The sequence below is a fragment of the Chinchilla lanigera genome, unplaced genomic scaffold (genome assembly GCF_000276665.1).
Source record: "Chinchilla lanigera isolate Chin_1 unplaced genomic scaffold, ChiLan1.0 scaffold00036, whole genome shotgun sequence".
NCBI classification, from domain to species: domain Eukaryota; kingdom Metazoa; phylum Chordata; class Mammalia; order Rodentia; family Chinchillidae; genus Chinchilla; species Chinchilla lanigera.
Window position 1 is genome coordinate 19,621,718 of NW_004955437.1, and position 12,421 is coordinate 19,634,138.

The window sequence follows — 12,421 nt, forward strand, 5'->3', positions numbered from 1 at the left end:
AGTGCCGCCAGGCGTTGGATCCGGGGACTCCAGGAATCGTGTCCTGGCCGTAGGCTCGTCGACACTGGCAGCGAGACCCACCCTTAGCACCTCTCCCCGACTTAGTGTGGCGCCCCCCTCACTTAGAAAGCCGTAGGGGCGTATCGAAGTGCCTGTGCCTCTCGTAGGCAAAGGCCTGGCTGAGTCCCCCGCAGACCCAGAGTGGGCGGCGCCGCATGGGACAGCAGCGGCCCAGGAGAGAGGCGCCTCGGTTATTCCTCCCTCCCTGCGCCCGCTCCCTCCCTTCCTTTCTTTGCTGCGGCTGGAACCGAAGCCAGGGCCCAGCATGCACTTTACCTCCGATCTACACCCGCGGCCGTAGGTTGTCATGTTTTTGAAGAGGTTAAAATTCTCGGCCAAGCCCCCTAACAAACACAGTAAGCCTCCCAGTCATTTGTGAGCTCAGAGTGTTTTAAAATGCACACCAACAAGGCAGGCGTGGTGACGCACAGCTGCAATCTGAGCACTCTGCGAAGCTGAGGCAGGAGGATCACAAATTGGAGCTCACTCTGGGCAGTTGAGCAATTTAGCAAGAGTCTGTCTCAGAAGTGGGAGGTGGGGGCTGGGGATGTAGCTTAGTGCAAAGGCTCTGGGTTCGAGTCCGAGTATCACTAAATAAACAAAACACGCAAATCCAGCAACACCCGCGTGTGAGTGCGAAGCGCAGTTCTCCTGCCCTGAAGGCATCCCCGGAGGGCCCGCTGGAAGCCAGGCGGGAGGGCGCGGGACGTCGTTTGGTTACCAGGGGCAGTTCCCCCGCCCCCGCCAAGCCACAGACCACGCTGCCCAGAGTGTCACAGGGGTCGCCCCGCCTGGGGGAGCCCCGAGGACTTCAGCCCTGGAGGCCTGTGCGGGTGACCGAGATCAGCCCTCTGCGGGCGCCAGCTGCATCCTCAGCCGGGGGAGGGAGGTAGGGCAGCTGCGCATGCGCAAGAGAATCTGCTTCCGAAGCTGCAGGACGTCAGGGCAGGGCCCTGAGCTAGCAGGCGAGCTGGGACAGCAGAGGGTGGAGTTTCCACCCTCCTGAGCGGCCCGGGCCTCCTGCAGGTTCATCCTCCTCTCTGCTGGGCTTTCCAAGCAATGCTCCCTCGCTGGGATGCCGCCTCCTCGGCGAAGCCCTCCAGGACCCCCTAAGTCTGGCCCAGAGCCTTTGCCCCTCCCCGTCGCTGCCCGCGGGCCTCTGTCCCCAGCGCAGCTGCGAGGCAGCGGGCACACGCCAGGCAAGGGGGAGGGAAGAGCCCGGGGGAGCAGGCAGGATATGGGGGGTCCCTCCGAACAGCGTCCTCCGCGCCAGCAGAAAGCCAGGCCGCGCCTGATCCCAGCACTCTGGGACCCTGAGGCCGGGCTCCAAGATGGCCCCTCACAGACCAACGAGCCTGGCCACCCACTGCGAAGGGAAACTGAGGCCCCATCCCAATGTGCCATTTCTGGGGGCGGGGCCGCACAGAGTATTTCTGTCTCTGGAGTCTTAGGGTTCATGACTGCAAAACGTTTCCCGTACTGTGCTCACCACACTACCAATTCCACCGCGATTTTCAGCAGAAATCTCAGCCCTCCCCGGTGGTGCACCTTTATAATCTGGGAGGCAAAGGCAGGAGGATGAAAAATTTGAGCCTAGCCTGGGCAATTCAGACTTACTGAGAGGGCCCGGGATATAGCTCAGTGGCATAAGTGCTTGCCTGGCAAGCCTGAGGTCATGAGTTCGATTCTCGGTACAAAAAAACCAAAACGACCTACTGAGAGCCTATCTCAAAATTTAAAAAGAGGGTGGGGATGTAGCTCAGTGTACAGTCCTGGGGCTCAATCCCCAGTGCTGCAAATAAAATATATATCCGGGTGTGGTGGTATAATCCCAGTGGAATCGCTGCAAATTCAAAGCCACCCTGGGCTACACAGTGAGTTAAAAGCCAGCCTTTAGCAAGATCCCGCCTCAGAAAAAACTAACTAAGTAAATAAATAAAAGTAAAGCAGAGATTCATTGTCCAGAACTCAGGGGCTCCTGTGGGCTGGAAAGGGACGGTAGTGTGACATTCATCTTCATTGTTGGCAGCCAGTGTGATGCCGGGACTTGAACCCATGGCCCTGGGCATGCGGAGCCTGCACTCTGCCATTAGGCTCCATCGCCAGCTCTGAAATTATTTTGTTTACTGATTTATTCATTACAGTAATAGGCCTGGAACTCAGGGGCCCCTTCACGCTAGCCAAGCTCTCTACTACTAGCCCAGTTCCAGCCTTTTTTACTTTTTCTTTGAGAAAGGATCTCAGTTGCTAAGGCTGGCCTAGAACCTAAGATCCTCCCGCCTCAGCCCCCTGAGTGGCCACCACATCCAATTTTTGAAGGTGTCCTTGATGTTCTCAAACCAGGCTCAGCAGCTCACACCTGTAACCCCAGGTGCTCAGGAGGCTGAGGCACGGGGACTGCAAGCTTGAAGCCAGCTTTGGCAACTTGGTAATATTACAGACAGCTAAGTTAGTTGGAAATATTATTGGCCATCAGACAGGGTGAGGCCCTAGAAAAGGGACAATGCAGAAGATACATTACAACGGTGGGTGGAGGGCAGTCCTTTAAGGCCAGAGCTCAAGACAAAAGATAGAATGACTACACCCACATACTTCTCCTAGGGGTGAATAGCAGTGATTGATATTCTAAAGAGCTATTTGCTGCCCCATTTAATGGATATTGCCTAAGCGACTCTACTCATAGTCTCCTTGGTTCACCACGGTTGGGTCCCATCTCCTGCCCACCTTGTGGTTTCCCAATAGGTCAGTGTTACCTAAGGCTGCCCAGGGACCAGCAGCACAGTCTGGATGGGCCAGGCAGGAGGAGCGCCCAGGACAAGGCACCAGGGCAGCGGAACAAGGGAACAGAAGGCTCTTTCTTTTCTTTCTTTCTTTCTTTCTTTTTTTTTTAACAGGCTTTCACTATGTAATTTAGGCTGGTTTCCAACTGGTGGCTGGCTATCTTCCTGCCTCAGCCTCCAGAGTGCTGGGATCACAGGGCAGTGCCACCACACCCGGCTCCGGAGGGCTTTTGGAGCAGGTGGCTAGGAGAGGGAGGGAGGGAGTGCGTGTAATCTTAAAGGCCCCCTGGGAAAGTGAGAAGTGACAGGCCAGCCCTCTAGTGACCCTGCACCCTTCCCGCAAGGGGACAACCCTCCCCGCACCCCCGCGCATGCGCAGCCCGCACCCCCACCTGGTTTAGGCAGAGGCGCCTGATCCTGAAGCCGCTAGGCGCGAGGTTTCTGATCCGCTTTCTGATCCGCTTTCGCTTCTCTGTCTTTGGAAACCTGGAGCTCGGCCAGCTGGGATTGCATAAAAGTGTGTTTCAAAAGCGGATGAAGATTGTGCGGCGTGTCCCAGGGGTCCGCGGGTCCCCAAGCGTCTTGTGCAACCTGGTGGTTTGGAGAGAGGGGGTTGGGGTTCCCTGATAGCTCCCCGCATCCCAGTCCCAGCAAGGGAGCCACTGAAAGGCCAGGCCGGGGCGGAGCCGGCTGGAGGGGCGCTGCTGGGCCGCCAGGGGCAGCTGGGTTCCTTCTCGTGGTTCCCTTGACGTTCATCTTGCAATAGTTACCAAAGCCGCCTCGGGCGTGGTGGCGCAAGCCTGTGATCCCGGGCTGGGGTAGGAAGACTGTCACTAGTTCAAAGCCAGCCTAGGCTGCATAAAGAACCGAAGGCCTCCTGAACTGCATATAAGACCCGTCTCAAACATCAACAGCAAAAAACCCAATTAGTTTGGTTTATCCTTGTCTTTGATATTACCGTAAGAAATGTTTAAATGGTTCAAAGTTGTAAAAGTGAAATTCTGCAACTCGTTTTCTTTCTCTCCCCCTTTGTCCTTGTCTCTGCCTCCCTCTCTCTCCCTCTCTGCCCCTCCCCTAATTGGGACCCAGCAGGAAAGTGAACCAATACTCCACTAATCTCTAGATCTGAAATGTTGGCCACTAGCAGATTATTTTTCAGATACCGGACACACCTTCAACACGGCGCAAGTCACATGGCTCCTTCAGGGTGCGGACTCCAAGGCTTCAGTCTGGCAGGTCTGCTTTGAGGTCTGACTTCCGCCTTGCTTTGGAAATCCCTGCCCGGCAGCCTGGTGACTTAGAGCCCTCTGTCCCGTGCAGTGTGACACAGCCAGGGGTAGGGGGATGACAAAGCCACGAAAATTTCAAGTTTCTTGTTTCCGTGGTCAGCAACTCACTCTTTTCTGATTTCCTTTTTGGCAGTGCTGGGAACCAAACCCAGAGCCTTGTGCATGCCAGGCAAGTGCTGTTCCCCGGAGCCGCACTTCCAGGCCTCCCTTGGTGTCTCTGCTTGTGTCTTTCAGCAACTCCATGGAGGATTAACATGTGGTGATATTATAGGCAGCTAAGTTAGACAGAAACTAACAGGCAGACAGGGCGGGGGTCGGAGGCAGTGCAGAAGATAACATAGCGAAACTGTGGCTGGAGGTGCTTCTGAAGAAGGCCAGGCCTCAACATGACGCAGTGGCCAGGCCTTATGCCTCCTCGAGAAATAAGCAGTAACTTGGACTTGTTCTGCAAGTAGCACCACATGTGCAGGAAGTCCAGACAGGCATCAGTCATCCAGGTGAATGACCAGAGCTTCCGGACACATCCTTTCCCCCCAGAATGCCTTTGATCTTTCCATGGACCCTTGCTACTTGACCTGCTTCTATTGGATCAATATTAGCTAAGCAGCCGTACTTGTAATCTTATAGGTTGATTATAGTTTGACCTACCAGTGTTCCCACCTCCAGTTTTGCATATTCCAGAGCCCAAAGGTGGCTTCAATGAAACTGGGGCTTTGGGTGGGGGGAGCCAGCCATTGGGTGAGAGAGTGGCCAATCAAAGCAAAGTACACTCAGGGTTTTTTTTTTTTTTTTTTTTTTCATTGATGCACTGGCTAGGTTCCATGATTCTCATTGGCCACCAGCAGGATTCCAAAAGACTTTTGTACTGGTGATGGACCTGAACCACCACGAGGTCATCATCCACTCAACCAGGCTGGTGGTTTTGCCAGATCTGGTGCCTTCATCTGCCAGCCATCTCAGCCTTGCTTGTTAGTGTCATGGGCAGTCAGCACCGCTCCAGCACTGCTGAGGGACTCTGGCAGCTGGGGCCATTATTTTGCATGGGCAGTACGGCCGTGCCCAGGGAGGAAGGACCAGTACCAAGGGGACCCTGTATCACAGTCACGAACAAAAAATTTCTTAATGAGCAGCAAGTTGACAGGCAGAGCAGGTCGTACTCAAGGGTGAGGATGGCTGAGGGGACACAGTATGAAGACAGGATGAGGGGCCTTTGGAAACCAAAGGATGGGTGACAAGGGTAATAGTTTACAGTACCCAGAGACTCTCTGTCATCCAGCCTTATGTCCCACCATGGCGGTACCTGTTTCGATATGTGAGAAATTGCTTTTCTCACTTAAGAATGCATCATGAGAGTGGGGTGCACGGCTGTAACCCAGCATTTGGGAGGCAGAGGCAGGAGGATCACAGTGAGTGGCCAACTGGGCTACATAGTGAGACCCTGTCACAAACAAATAGTTTATAGTATTATTCCAATTATTCAGGAAACAGATAACAATCCAAAGATGTAGGTGATTCACAAAAGAAATCCAAACAGCCTGTAAAATTTGGAAAGGATTGTCACTAAGACGTAAAGGGGCACAAATTAAGCCAACAATTTCCCAACTGTCCCAAAGGCAAAGATGAAATGCTTTCGTGCTGCAAAAAAATGTGAAGAAATGGGTACTTCCTCCAAATTCATATCTGAACAGTCTTCTCAAGACAATTCAAAAATATAGAGTAAGGGACCAGGAATTTAGCTCAGTGGCACAGTGTCTGCCTGGCAAATGTCAGATCCTGAGTTTGATTCCTGGTACCAAAAATATACAGAAAGAGCAAAATCCTTAGATGTGCATTTTGTTTGCTCCAAAGATTCCACTTCTAGGGAAAATAACCTACGCCAAAGTAAACATCACTGAGGAGCTCTATCAAGATTTGAATAAAGGGCTGGGGATTTAGCTCAGCAGCAAAGCGCCTGCCTGGCAAGCGCAAGGTTGTGAGTTCGATTCCTGGTACTGGAAGAAAAAAAAAAAGATTTGAATAAACTAGGACAGGGGAGCGCATGTGTGGCAGGAGGACCAGCTGGGTCGGAGAGGCAGTTGGGGACGATTGTGGGAGGAGCTGGGTAACCACAAAGCCCTGGCCCAGGAAGGGGAGAACAATGAATAGTGCTAAAGAAAAGTTAATAAAAGAGGGGATATTGATGTGCATCACAGAAAAAGCGCTCATCCTTCAGTATGCAGTGGAAGCCACCATTCTTGGAGGAATGGGCCCTCCCACGTTGGAGGATGGAAGCCAGGCCAAGAAGAACGCATCAGAAGGGTCTCAAGGCTGACGCAGAAACTTGCCTGGCACGGAAGGTGGTTGAGGAGCATAAGCTTCCTTATCCCTCAGAGTGGAATGAAGTGGAACAGCTCTTATACTTTCTGCAGAGCCGCCATGACTCGGTGTCAGGAAAAGAAAATAAGAAGGAAAGAGAAAAATCAAGCAAATTTAAAGATTCAGTTTCTTCTGGAGGAATGGAGACTGCAGAGGTTGCCAGCACTGCCGACGCGGATGAATGCGCTGAGGTGCTGTGGGAAGCCGTTCCTGCCACGGCTTGGGGCTCTGCTGCACCCCTGCAGCTTGCCTGAAATCCTGCTAACATGGAAGAACTAGGATGGAATGAAGCCACCCTTGGTGCACTGGCAAGAGTCCTGAGAGAAGCCTGGCAGCGAAGCATTGCCTTAGCTACAGACAGGGCTGACATCATTTTGGTTTCCCAGATTGCTTCAGTTTCAGGAAGAAATCAATGTAACATTGAAGGTGTGTGTGAATATCATCGATCGTAAATTAAACAATCACACACTTTGGCAAGAAGAGAAGGAGAGGACGAAGAAGAGGATGGCTGTAGATAAAGACCTTGAAAAAGATTGTGAAAAGAACCTTGATCAGGACAGTTTTGAGCCGCTCTTTGTAGCTCTAGCATTCTTAAAGAAATAGCATTTTTAGGCAGAACAAAACCAATACATTAGGGTACTTCCAATGGATATTGTCACCCAATGTGCTGGCACAAGCCTGTAATCCCAACCCTCGGGAGGCTGAGGCAGGGGAATCGTTTCGAGTTCGAGACCAGCCTGGGCTACAAAGTGAGCAAGGCCAGCCTGAACTGCATAGCGAGACCTTGTCTCAGAAACGAAAACAAACAAACAAAAAAGAAATGGATATTGTCGAAAAGCTGGTAAAACTGGTACCATAAGGATTTGCTGACTATCACTCTCTGGCTTTTACTGAACGTGTCCTGTGATTCAGGCCTGAGGGATAGGATGGTACAAGCTGGGCTTCTTCCCAAACCCCCTGCACTGCCGGGCAATGAAAACTACAAGCAAACAGCGGTGCATGTGCTGAACCCCGAACTCGGGGACGGTCGCTTGGAGCCCCCGCTTGCTGACACTGTGTGCCACAGGTAACGAAGATGCTCTTTGAGGGTTAGGGTGAACGAACTGATATGGAACTCATTAGTCTTGCTGCTAATGAGAGGAATATGCAGCTGATCTGTGAAGGAAATGGGTTAAAGATGCTCATGAAAGAGACTGAAGTTCAAGGGTCCCTTGCGGATGAAAATGATTAGAAATGTTTCTCCGCATGATGAACCAACTGAAAATCTGTCGGTTATGTTGGGGACCTCTCAGCCCAGGTCTCTAAGGATGAAAGGAGGAGTTTGTGACCAAATGGCTGGGAACTCTGGCACATCTGACCGTTGCAGACTTGGACTGGAAACTGGTTCTTCAGGCGCGCAAGTTGGTTCCGTGCCTCGAGGGTCAACTACAACCAGGTGACGCAGAAGGTGACGAATGACCAGGGGTTTATCTGTGGTCACTCTTGCTCTACACTGCTGGATAAATCCAGGATAACCCCTGCCTTTACTGAATTGCAAAATGCTCAATAAGAAGGTGATGAATTTTTGTGTCAGATAACTTATGTCTTCTACCAGATGTCGTAATCAAGGAAACACAGGCTCCAGCACAGCTCGTAGATCTGATGCATGATAAAGATAACAAAATCCGAAGGGCCTGTGACAATACACTGGATATCATAGTGGACTCTGATGAAAAGTGGTCTAAGAAAGCTCAGGGAAAGGTTTTGCTGGCTTAACTCATTGGCTGGAGATGACAGAGTGGTCAGATGCATGGCAGGAGCAGGACTTGTGTGGCGATGACCGAGTTGAGCTGTGTACCCTGACCTTTTCTGCAGCTCACATGGATCAGTCGCCACTGAAGGAGCCGCAAGAACAGATTTCTTCAGTGCTGGTCTTCCTGGGCCCCTGCCACAGCGGATGGATTCCACCCCATGAGCCTCACTCCTGTGGCTCTGGGACTCGGTAACAATGTGCCTTTCTGTGTGTACTCTCGGCTTAGAGGAAATCTGCCTGGGTTGGGTTCGCTTTGACCTTGGCCTAATAGTTCATGCCGAGGCTATTGTGCATCTGTGTTTCTTACTGTCCCCTGTCGTTTGCTGCAGATGCCATCCAGCCCCTTCTGTCTGCTGTGGAGCGCAGTGGCTGCTGACACTGTTCGCTCCCCCGGCCGCATCCTGATGCTGAGTGACATTTCCCACAAGACACAAGAAGGAACAAGCTGCAAAGCGATCAGACTGGAAGACACTGCCTTTTGCAGTCACAGGCGGGTCTGACCTTGGGAAACAGGGCAGGCCCCCAGTAGGGAATTCTGACCCTGGGATTCTTTTGGTTTTTTCTCTTTTTTTTTCTTTTGTTTTCTCTGGATGTCTCTTTTCTTACACAAGGAAAATCTTAAAGGCATGCAGTACATCTTAATTGGTGATGGGTAACTCAGTGACTGTCTCCAAAAATCTTCACCTTTACCTTGTTTGTTTATTTATTTATTTATTTATTTTGCCTTTTTGAGAGAGTCTCGCTATGTGGTTCAGGCTGGCCTTGAGCTCACTTTGTAGGCCAGGCTGGTCTCAAACTTGCAACGATCCTCCTGCCTCAGCCTCCCGAGTGCTGGGATTACAGGTGCGCACCAACATGCCCGGCCACCTTTAGTTTATATTTTATGAACTTGGGACCATTTTAAGATGGAAACTTACAAGATGTTAGTTTTTCTCTAAATTCATCTAAATGTAAGTTAAACAATAAAGAGACAAGACCTCAGACTTGGGTATAATGAGAAAAAATGAACAAAGATCCATCTAGCAATCTACAAAGCTCTTCTCCCTTCCCCACAGCTGTGATTGTTTATATGTGTACAGTATTAGCTAGCAAGAAAAAGGGTACCCAGCGGAGCTTAACTAGTAAAGGAAATACTATTATGACTTAAAAAAAGAGTGCTAACTGGGACCCCCTAGGAAAATTCTGACTACTTATAGCTATAAATTTAGGACAAAGAAAGTGATTATTATAATCCAGCACGGCCAATGCATCTCAGAGTACACTCTGATTTCACATAATTGTTCTATATGTTCTATATGTTTTTTTGTCTGTTCCACTGTTTGTTAATCTGTTTTTTTTTTGTTTTGTTTTTTGTTTTTTTTTTTTTATCTTTTTGAGACAGGGTCTCACTATGCAGTTCAGGCTGGCCTTGAACTCACTTTGTAGCCCAGGCTGGTCTCAAACTTGCAACTGATCTGCCTGCCTCAGCCTCCCAAATGCTGGGATTACAGGTGTGCACCACCACGCCCAGCTAATTTTTTTTTTTTTTTTTTTTTTTGGTACTGGGAATCAAACTCAGGACCTTGCACTTGCCAGGCAGGCACTGTGCTACTGAGCTATATACCTGGCCCTAATCTGTTTGTAATAACTGGTTAGTACAAATTCCCTGTGATGTATGTGATCATTATGTATATCAAAAGTATATCAATAAAATTAATTTAAAAAAACTGGCTACAGCACTTGCAGCTGCTTCAATAAAAAAAAAGTTTTGAGCTCAAAAGGAAAAAAATGACAGGAAACAGGGCTGGGACTGCAGTTTAGTGGTTGGTGGAGACCACTATGAAGCAACCCCAGCAGGACTTAACCAATTGGCTTTTCATATTTACTTGGTTTCTTTTTTTTTTTTTATATTTCCTTGTGAATCTGTCCAAAGTTTAGGCCCCTTGTCTGGAAGTGGGCAACAAACTCATAGTAAGTGAACCTCTGAGTCGCTAATCCCTACTAAAACCTGTAATGGTGGATGAAGCTAGAAAGCTTGGAAGGATAAGACAAGATCACAGCCAAGGACACATGGATCCCATCTCAGGTAGATAAAGACTACAGCCTCAGGCATCTCACTCCTAGGTGGATTAACTTAACACCTTACTTGGAGAAGTCCTTGAGTAATTCCGCCCTTCTTGAGTACTCCCTTCCCTTCTTCTGATAACTAAATAAATACAGGCCACCCAGAGAAGGTCTTGGTCTTAGCCCTGAGAGAATCTCAAATTCTGTGAGAGAGCTTTGATCCACCTGGAACCCTGAAATCATTCCATCTGCCTCTTTTCTTTTTAGCCTTCACTGTACACTAGTTTGGGAGGGAGATTGACGACCTGATCAGCACGCAATAACTAAAGGATATTATCAACCTGACAAATGGTAGAGTACTTGCCTAGCCTGTGCAAAGCCCTGGATTTGATCCCCAGCACTGCCAAAAAAGGGGAAGCAACACAAAGGTCTAGATGGGAGGAATTTGTTATAAAAATGTAAGTCCTTCTACATCTCACAGGGTAATTTTCTTTTTTTTTGGCACAGGATCTTGCTATGTAGTTCAGGCTGGCCTTAAACTTGCAGAGATCCTTCTGCCTTGGCCTCCTGACTCCTGGGATGTACAGATGTGTGATGCCACACCAGGCTGCACAGTGGATTTTTTTTTTTTTTTTGTCTATTTGAGACAGAGTCTGGCTATGCAGTTCAGGCTGGCCTTTAGCTCACTTATGTAGCCTAGGCTGGTCTCAAACTTGCAGTGATCCTCCTGCCTCAGTCTCCCACGTACTGGCATTACAGGTGTGTGCCACCATACCCAGCGGGTTTTTGTTTGTTTGTTTGTTTGGTCTTTTTTTAAGACAAGCTCTCGCTATGCAGTTCAGGCTGGCCTTGAGCTCACTTTGTAGCCCAGGCTTGTCTCAAACTTGCAGTGATCCTCCTGCCTCAGCCTTCTGAGTGCTGGGATTACAGGCATGCATGTTTGTTTGTTTTTTGAGACAGGGTCTTGCTGTGTAGTTCAAACCTCATGGCCTTGAACTCATGGCCATCCTCCTGCCTCAGCCTCCCAAGTGCTGGGATTACAGGAATGTGCCACCATGCCTGGCATTTTTTTTTTTTTTTTTTTTTTTTTTTGGTACTGAGAATTAAACTCATGACTTTACACTTGCCAGGCAGGTGCTGTGCCACTGAGCTATATGCCCCACAATGGAATATTAAACAGCCACTAAAAGGGATGAGGCTGAGCTAAGTGAATAACATAACAATATGGATATATTACATGAAAGAAGAAAGTTTCCAACAGCATTTGAATGTAGTCTGATTTATACCTAAGAGCATATACTCTGTATGTGTATATCTCTATATATGTATATGTGTGTTAATGTGTGGTTATATGCATATATGTGTAAGTTGTGTGTATACATACGTATGTGTATGTGTCCACAACTAAGAAGATATTAACTATTAATACTGGTATCTCTCGGCAATGGCATTAGAACTTCATTTTTTACTCTTCATATATATTTATATTGTTTCTTAAAAATTATTTTACCGGCAACAGAGCAGTTCCTCCCAGCTACTTGGGAGGCTGAGGTAGGAGTATTACAGGTGTGAGGCCAGCCCCAGCAACTTAGCAAGACACTGTCTCCAGACAAATACAGCACTTGTCTTGCATGTGCAAGGCTCTTTGTTCCATCTTCAGTACCAAACAATTAATTATAACCATAAGAGGTAACATACTTTCATTTTTTAAAACAAATTTCCATTTTTAAAGAAAAAAATTACAAGTAATAGATATTTATTATAGAAAATACAGAAAAGCAGCTGGATGTGGTGGTGCACACCTGTAATCTCAGCACTCTGGAGGCTGAGGCAGGAGGATCGCTGCCAGTTGGAAGCCACCCTGGGTTGTGCAGTGAGTTCAAGGCCAGCCTGGATACATACGAGACAGTGTCTCAGAAAACCAAAAAAGCGTGGCATGAAGGGGAACTGTCCCTGAGGAACTGTGATGCCGATTTCAGCAAGTGTCTGTGTCAGGCTGGAGTCTCCTCAGCCCACCCCAAGGCTCCTCTGCTGACTTCCTGAAAGTGGTGACATTTGGCCTACAGGCTCCGGCTCTGTGGCCCCTCACGTGCCTCCCCCAC

At 49.1% G+C, this 12,421-nt stretch overlaps 1 pseudogene; it reads left to right on the top strand.

Moving 5' to 3' along the window:
• Positions 1-5,298: 5,298 nt before the first annotated feature.
• LOC102024507 lies at positions 5,299-8,471 on the top strand (annotated as a pseudogene).
• Positions 8,472-12,421: the final 3,950 nt, after the last annotated feature.